This window comes from Apodemus sylvaticus, chromosome X (assembly GCF_947179515.1).
Source record: "Apodemus sylvaticus chromosome X, mApoSyl1.1, whole genome shotgun sequence".
Lineage (NCBI taxonomy): Eukaryota > Metazoa > Chordata > Mammalia > Rodentia > Muridae > Apodemus > Apodemus sylvaticus.
Window position 1 is genome coordinate 11907765 of NC_067495.1, and position 9382 is coordinate 11917146.

Genomic DNA, 9382 nt, shown 5'->3' on the forward strand with positions numbered 1-9382 from the left:
ACTTACTTTTGTACATGAGTTCACTGTCATCTTCAGACACACCAGAAGAGGGCATCAGATCGCATTACAGATGGTTGTGAGCCACCATGTGGTTGCTGGGATTTGAACTCAGGTACTCTGGAAAAGCAGTCAGTGCTCTAACCCACTTAGCTGTCCCCTAAGCCTCAGTTTAGTATTTTTATGGGATTCCTGCGTATATGAAGGAGTGGGTCTGATTCTTGTGCCTTCTCTTGAGGCTCTTGTGCTGGTTTGCCATGTCCAGTTCCAATGTAATGGGCTTTGTTTAAGTCACTATATTTTATCTTGTTAACATCAACAAAAAACCCCCACCAACACATATGTTCTGAAGTGGACCAGGTTTGTTCAGAATACGAGGGAAATGAAAGCACTTTTACAATAATGAGAATGTCCTTATACCTATGCAGCTGACAAAAATACTGTTGGCCTTAAGGGAAAGTACAGGACATGTGATTTACTTTATTTATTATTTCATTTTTATTATTTATTTTTGGTGTTAGAAGAAATGTTACTTTCTATTTTTAATAAAATTTTAATCCTTTTTATAGTCCAGACTTCATCCCCTTTAAGGTCTGTCTTCCTTCCTGTGACCCATCCCATACCTCCTTTCCCCATGTCCTGTGTCCAATTCAATGTTCCTACACACACACAGACCTCCCCACTCCCTGGGCCCCAAGTCACTCGAGAATTAGGTGCATCTTCTTTCACTGAGGACAGACCCAGCAGTCCTCTGCTGTATATGTGTTGTGGGCCCTCATATCAGCTGCTGTATGCTGCCTGGTTAGTGTCTGAGATATCTCAGGGGTCCAGGTCAGTTGAGATTGCTTTCTTTTTTTTAAAATTTGACTCATAACATCTTTTTATTAAACAACTCTCAACTACAAAAAAAGCAGACAAAGAAACAGAAAGGACTAAAGAATAAATTTATTTTTAAGAGGAAGGTGGATTTTGAGTTCGAGGCCAGCCTGGAGTACAGGGTGAGTTTCAGGACAGCCAGGGGCTACTCAGAGAAACTCTGTCCCAAAAAATCAAAAAAAAATTGTTTTAAATTATAACCAATGCACATGTCTTAATAGTTTTTAAAAACTATTTTTGTAATTTTTGAGTCATGCTGGGGAAAGAGTTTTCTAAGTACCTTTCAAAATTATTTTCAGGGATCTTCCCCTTAAATCATTTCTGTTCCCTTCCTTAAGACTCCAGAAACACAATGGTCTGGAACTGAGCACTGGCTGTTCCTCACTGCTCTGTGTGCAAGTGCATATGCCTCCTTCCCCAGGTGCTAAACCTTTACACGTCCCGGAGTTTCCATGATCATAAATATTATATATAAAAAATAAAAAATCAGAACATTAAAAATACTGAAAACTCTTAAATGTTGTAAAAAGCAAAGTCCCTTTCACTTGCCTGAGAATATCTGAGGCTATTTAAAGATTCAATCTTAAAATTTAGTCAAAGATAGCAGCTTGTACATTATTCACATGGCACAACAGAACCTTGAACAGTAAAATATAAAGAAAAATATTTATACTTAAGATTTTGAGTTTTTTGTATTCACTATTAAATCGAAATTTCAGACCAAAAACATGTATCCTGTATGTAACTTTTAGGAGGAAATTAAAAAGCTGAAAAGGGAACTGAAAAATTTGATCCTTGATTTTTTGAAGACATTGAAGTCCTGACGTACAATTATAAGGAAGAAATGAAAAAGAATATCCTATTAGAAGCAAAGTTAAAAAAAAGTTTCAGAACAATTTGGATTTGAACTGTCTAGCCCTCTTGTTGTTTCTGAACAGCCAGAAGATGGAGAAAGTACTAATAGTTTCCCTATCTATTAATGACTTGTTTAACTTTAGATTTAAAACTATTTTATGAGTTGAGTCTCAGCTGGAAATCAAGCAGTTCCAGAACTACAGAATTTACATCTCAAAATATTGTATATTTTGCTTAATAATAAAATCATATTTAGTTTTAACTTGTTAGAAAATTATATTTTTGAAGACTTCAGTAATATATGATTATACAGCTATGATAAATATTCCTATTTTCATAATGTCTTAAAATTTTGAAAAGCATAAGGGTAAGCTTATAACAGTTTTACTATTTAAAATTGATTATTTTATATTTATTTTTGTGTTAAGATATTCAAATTCTAACTATGATTTCTATAGATACGTAGAAACCTGTTTAGAAGCTGACATATATTTTGCCAAACAGCTAGCAACATTAAATTGAAGGTTCAACCTCTGTAAACACGACAAACTTGTCAATATTAGAAAATCACAGTAATCCCAACTATTATTTCCATTTTACACATCAAGTATTATGTCTTTGAGCCTATCAAATTTCTGTTTATCTACTTTCAAAAGCTGATTAAGCAAAGACTGGTTATCAAAAGCACAGTCATATTTGTTCAGGTTCATGTTAATTATAACTGGTTTGCTATTCATGTAAGTATCTGGAATTGGCCAGAATAAAGCAAGATGGTGGCAGTGGACCTTAATTAAAAAGCCGTCACAGCAATGCCACACAATCCCTTCAATCTGACCCTCTCTGCAGTCTTCAAACCAGGACAGCAGGTTCGTTGTGTTTCAGTGTAGGCAGATTTCCAACCTGGAATGCTCCATGTGGTGTAAGAAAATGTAATGGGTATTTCTTGCTTCCTAGCCCATATGGGTTTCCATTGATATTTGTTCCTATCAGCTCCAGAGTTTGCTCTAAGAGATCTGACAGGGGAACAACACTAATTTCCAAAACTCCAGGATCACCAGGATGGTGCCTTAGTACCAGGGCAATTCCAAACTCATAATTGACTACAGATGAGTGCCAGCAATATTGTTTGCTGTTCTTTTCTACTGGTACCCAACCAGGAATGTGCCTGTTTTCATTAGGTACTGACTTCCCGTTCTGTTTTTCTATTTCCTTTGCTGGTATCGAGAACTCTGGGATAGGCTTGAAGTCTTCCTCTTTTGTGCTTTCTTTTGAATGTAGAATTTTTTTAAATCTTTGTCTGCTTGCTTGTTAGGTGTTCTATCTAGTTGAGCCCAACGGTATGGCTGACCTTTGTAGTTAGTGACATAGCAGCATGTTCCGTCCATTTTTTCTGTTGCAACCGCATTGTACACATCTGCATCAAATGCCTTTTCACTTAGTGTTTCAGTTGCCAAAACCTTAAATGGCTGATGATCCCACTTGGCTGAAGGCTCAGTTTTTACGTCCGTCACAAACACACACAGCATCTTCCACTGCACAGAGCCTAGGCGGTTCATGGTGCCCACGCGCAACCTGTCTCCACTGCGCTGGGACCCCGGTGGAAGAGGTCTGCAGCAACAAGCAGAAAGAATACAAACACCATCCAGAGGATCCAAACAGCCGAGACTGCTGTTCTTACCATGGGGTCTCCTTCCTCCTCAGCTTCTTCCAGCCTTTCCTCAATTCAACCACAGGAGCCCCAGGCTTCTGTCCATTGGTTGGGTATCTGCATCTGGCTCTTTCAGCTGCTTGTTGGGACTCTTGGAGGGCAGCCATGCTAGGCTCCAGTCTGCAAGCACACCACAGCACCAGGAACAGTCTCAGGCCCCAGGGCCTCCCCTTGAGCTGGATCCCAATGTGGGCCTGTCACTGAACCTCCTTTCCCTCAGTCTCCTCTCCATCTCTGCCCCTGCAGTTCTTTCAGACAGGAACAATTATGGGTCAGAGTTTTTGACTGTGGGATGGCAACCCCAGTCTCTGCCCCACTTGATGTCCTGTCCCTCCACTGGAGGTTGACCCTATAAGTTCTCCCTCCCACTGTAATGCATGCCATTCAAGGTCCCTCCCTTTGAGTTCTGAGAGTTTCTCACCTTCCAGGACCTGTGATACTAATTGTAGCACCACACCAGAACTCTGACTGACCAAGAATGGTATGGTATAGGAGACAACAGCATGTGCATCTGTAACTGAGGCAGTACACAGTACTCTCCGTGGACAAAATACACGTTATTTAAAATGTTGCACAAGGGCATATTCGTCTATAACAATGTATATACAAATGTTTAAACTAGTGCAAAGATATCTAAATGCCATCTATAACAAAGGATACAGGCTTAATCATTACATTCTGAAGCTGCTTGATTCAGAACACCAGCACATAAGTTCCTAAGTGGACTAGAATTGTTAAGATCTCAGTTAAAATGATAATAAATTTACAACAGCGAGAAGTTTGTCCTGTCAGTTAACATCACAGTAATACACTGACTGTAAGAGAAGTGGTGGCCAATATACAGAGAAGCAAATACATGAGCTCATTAACAGAGGACCGCCCCAGGACAGTAACTGAACAAGATTACATGACAGCAGGGAAAACATGCCTGCAACTGAAGGAGAACCCAGTGGCAGCCTTGGAAAACACAAGTGCATGTGACTCTCATCGGTGTTTTGAAAAACAGATGCAATTCTATCATGGAGAAATTGAAATTCCTTTAACAACAATGCATACCTGCTAACTTACACACCTCCGAAGTGGTTTGCATCATGACAGCAGTACATAGATTTCAGTGCCATGGAATAGGGAAGAACACTGTGGAAAAGGGCAGTAGTTTTGCAAGAGCAAGAACATTCCAATACCAACACAACAAATACAGTTCTGTGCTGTAGCAGAAGTGCTGATTGATATACTGGCAAGATAGCAGGTGATATTGTCTTTATAGACGTGCAAGTGGTCAATAGCTGAACTTTAGTGGAATAGTAAAGTAGTCCTTACACATCGATAAATGAAGCAGTTTGCTGTTTCTTCTTTGAAAACACATGTTCCTGTGACTTAAATGACTCCAATCCAACATTGTTCAACTGCAATAAAATCTAAATTCTGTGTGCTAGTAAGTGAACTGTTTTGTTCACACAATTCTGAAATTGCTTACATCTGAACAACAGCAAATACAATCCTAAGTACATCAGGATTATTACGAACACAGTGGAGGGGGCTGGAGAGATGTCTCAGTGGTTAAGAATACTGGCTGCCCTTCCAGAGGTCCTGAGTTCAATTCCCAACAATCACATGGTGGGTGACAGCCATCTACAAGGGGATCAGATGCCCTCTTCTGGCATTTGCGTGTATATGCGGCAGAACACTCATACATTAAATAAATTAAAAAAAAAAAGAATGCAGTGGAAGTTGGGCAGTCGTGGTGCACGCCTTTAATTGCAGCACTTGGGAGGCACACACGGGGGATTTCTAGTCTACGGAGTGAGTTCCAGGACAGCTAGGGCTGCACAGAGAAAACCTGTCTCGAAAAACACCAAAAACCAAAAAGAATACAGTGGAAATTATATTACTTTTACAACATCAAGAACTTTGTTATACCAATGCAACTCACAGAGATGTAGTGTGACATAAGAGGTGATTGATTTGAAGGAAAGTGGAGGACCTGAGATTCTAACTGTGGCACTGAATCAGAACACTCATATAACTATTTCAAAGTTTATTTCAGTACTGAATCCACGTGTGTTTCTAATTTAACTGAAAATCATTCTAATGCTCCAAATTATTTCAATGTTTTCTGAATAAAGATTTGTTTTATTTAAATAAACAGAGAATATTTTGTGTTGTCTCTGATACATGAAATTCCAGGGCATCAAGCACAATATACCACACATGCTGCAATGTTGAGTGCTTTCCCTAATACACAATGGTGCAGGACTTTGGCAGACCTAATCGAATTGGTGGAAAATTTGTTTTAGAGAGGTCATTAAAGGATTTTTTTCATCATGAAGATTGTGACTTTGTCCCATTATCAGAGAGACAGAGGCTATTTGGACTTACTTGTAATTGAAGAATTACTGGATCATTAGGGGTTTTGAAATTTGCGGAGCTAAGAGATTTTTTTTCCTTCAGAAACAGTGCTCCAGGATTCTGATAGCCCTAAGATGACTGTAGTTTCTCAGCTGCCCTGGCAATAGCTCAAAGTACAGGCCTAAAGGTGGATGATAACTGAAAATCTAAGAAAGGAATGACCAAATGGATTGTCCAGGCTTTCCCAACTGCCCAGATTTAACTTGTTCATAGAATCCCTCAGAGAGAACCTACCTCAGACTTGAAGTGATTAGGAATTTCCACTTACCAGGAAAAACACTAAGTTTTTCAGCTGCCTTTCAAGGACTAGTGATCCAGGGTGGTCAGGAAGAGCTGTACAAGTAAGATAAAAATGGAATATACTAGTGCAGGGTTCAATGGCAAGAAGCACTTCACACCAGGATTGTGGACCTTTTGCTTGCCCTGTACACTAGTTACCCCAGGATGTGCTGACTCGTTGAAACACATCTTTATACAGATGCTCAGAGTTTCCCTCACATCTAGACTTCATCATTCCACCTTTTGCTGTGCAGTTGTTAGTGTCACAGACTTTTTGGCTATGTCTAATAGCTGTTTCTGAAGTATTTCCATTTATCTTTGTCTAATTTAACCCTAATTGAATTCTCTCCTTTTCTCAAGGAGACACTTACGTTCAACGTGTTGATTCTTTGCCTTAGGTGCATAGAGAGCATACAGTTTGGAGATGGAAAGGTTAGCAGTGACTTAGCCATATGTTCTGTGTTGGAATTTGTGCTAGCAGCTTGAGCACTAGCTCTGTGTGCCTATGAACTGAGTGCTGCTCGTCCCATTCCATTTTACGTCATGGAGAATTAATTCCACTTGTTAAAGCAAAGGCTACTTACTAAGTTAATGTTATTTTCTGTACAGAAATTAAATCTTACTTTTAGCCTTTTGCAAACATCCCCCCCCCCCAAGCTGAGACTCAGCTACTCAAAACAACAATAATTCTCAGATAGTCATCATTAGACAACTGGAGTTTTTGTTGGTTTTGTAGTCTACTATACCTTCTTAGGGTGTTGAACATTCCACATTCAAAAGGTTTGTAAGGTGGTGGATAATGTCCCTTCAATGTTTATTTTAAAATAAATAAAATAAGTTCTTGACTTTTAAAAAAAAATAGAGAGAGAAGAAAACTTCCCTAACCTAAAGAAAGAAATGCCCTGAGGTCGTGAACTGCAGTGTCTGTGCAGTCTTGGTGGTAGCAGGAGGCTGCGGTGAGGCGGGCTGGAGGCAGCGGGCGGGGGGGGGGGGGGGCGGGGGGGGGGGCGGGCAGGGGAGCCTAGCGGCTGGTAGCAACCTGGCATCGTCTGGGCACTGCCCGTCGCGGAGCCACACGCCATGCCGGCTTAGGCCTGCATGTACCAGTCCCGGAACCGTAGGCCATCTTCTTGAAATCATGAATCCTGTTTATAGCCCTGAGTCTTCTGGGGTTCCCTATGCAAATGCTAAAGGAATTGGCTATCCAGTTGGTTTTCCTGTGGGCTTTGCAGCAGCGCCTGCCTATTCTCCTAACATGGACCCTGGAGTGAATCCTACCTTCCACACAGGCTACACTCTTGGCTCACCTTACAAACTGTTCTGTCCCCAACCAGTGGAGCTGTGCTACCATACACCTCTTCCCTCAATCCTTCCCAGAGGGCTGTGTACCCAGTGAGAAGTGCCTATCCCCAGCAGAGCCCAGCGCCCAGCAAGGTAAGTACTATACACAGCCTCTGTGTGCAGCGCCTCCTCACATCATGGTGCAGCCCAATGGCAGGCCAGCAATGGTCTACCCTGCTCCCATCCCTCCTCCTTAAGCAGTGGGGGTCACTAGGTACCCTGCTGACTGATCATTCTCCAACTCCTGTAGCCCTGCACCCAGCCCCAGGAAGCCCATCTACAGCTATATGCCTCACCCCACCCCACCCCCGCCTCCTCTCCTGCCAGTGGTGATTGCCCTGCAAATTAGCAGTTGAGGTTGGAGCTGTGCAGTCACTCCATTGAGTTCCACAGCTGGTGCTGCAGGCCCTGGGCCTCTAAGCAGGACTTTCTTCCTAATGCTTAGCCTAACACTTGGCTAAACATGGCTGTGCCGCAGCCCAGCAGGTCCCAGCTCACTAGTCTGCAACTAACTCTGCCTTGGTTTTAAAGCAAATCCTGTTTTGTGGACTGCCTGGCAAATTTTTTGCCAACATTGATGATAAAAAAAGGGAGTATTACTTTATTCTGAATCATATCTAGTTGAATGCATGTTTATAAAAACAAACAAAAACAAGGCTTGTGCAATCTACCTGCAGTGACTGATGTAAAACCATCATACACAAAACCCCATGGACTGGACCGTGTTCACTGCCTGTCACTCATGCACCTCTGTGATGGACCGAGTCTCTGTTACATGCGTGCAAGCCTGCAAGGAATGTCCTCACTGAAGCGTGGGGAGGGGAAACTGGAGGGGACTCTGGGTGCTGGGGCTGCCGGGTGTGGACACAGCCTGGTTTGTTTTCTTTTGGGCACTGACTGACTGATTCTGGAAGGATCTGCAGGGACAGGGGTGGAGAGACAGACAGACAGAGAGAGAGAGAGAGAGAGAGAGAGAGAGAGAGAGAGAGAGAGAGAGAGAGAGAGAGAGAAGCACCTTCAGCAGCTCCAGACAGCAGCAGGGAGAGCAGGACCCCTGTCCTTCTACCTGAAGCTTATCAGGGAAATACAGGAGCGTGGTGAGCAGTCCAGCTGGCGTGAAGAATGGTCTGTGTGTCCGAGCAGGGTCTGCCATCTGAGTTTCCGCTGTATGTCTTACAGGATAATGTTTTGTGTATCTGTTGGAACTGTTAGAAAAGCCCATTGTAGAAGGAAAGTGTCTTCCTAGGAGGGAAGATGTCAGAGAGAAGCAGCCACACTGAGGCACTGTTGTCTTTTGCTTTATTTCACTTAAGGATCTGTTCCTTCCCCTTCCCATCCTCCCGAGAATAATTGAGTCAGCTAAAGACACAGGCACTGCTGTATTCTCCCCCAAAGACTTCAACTTTGTGCTGTGAAGAGTGTTGTACATTAGAGACTGGTTACAATGGAATAAGTGTATTCTTAAAAAAAAAAAGTGTATTCTTAAGTTGGTTCCTCATGTTTATTGTTAGAGAAGCAGGGCTGTGATTATGTCTAAAAATGTAGAAATAACGTAGCTTCTCTTGGAGTCATTCACCTGAGGATGACCTGTGCTCTGTGACTAGTGGGGTGAGGCCTGGGAAGCCTGTGTAAGTGCTTCGTGAGCCTCTTTTGCCACTCTCTTCTGTAAGTGAAGGCACTCGGTATCAAGCAGATGTGGCAAGTGGAAAGGGCCAGGCAGTTCAAGAATGCTCTTGCTATGAACATAGTGGAGCATGTATCCTTATTACATTCTGGGGAATCCTCTGGGTATATGTCCAGGAGTGGTAAGGCAGGATCCTCAAGAGGTGTCATGCCCAGTTTTCTGAGGATCTGCCAGACTGATTTCCAGAGTGGAAAGAACCCAGATGTCCCTCCACGGAGGAATGGATACAGAAA

General features: G+C 42.3%; 1 pseudogene; it reads right to left on the bottom strand.

The window, feature by feature from the left end:
• Positions 1-2324: 2324 nt before the first annotated feature.
• LOC127675722 (uncharacterized protein C12orf29 homolog) lies at positions 2325-3284 on the bottom strand (annotated as a pseudogene).
• Positions 3285-9382: the final 6098 nt, after the last annotated feature.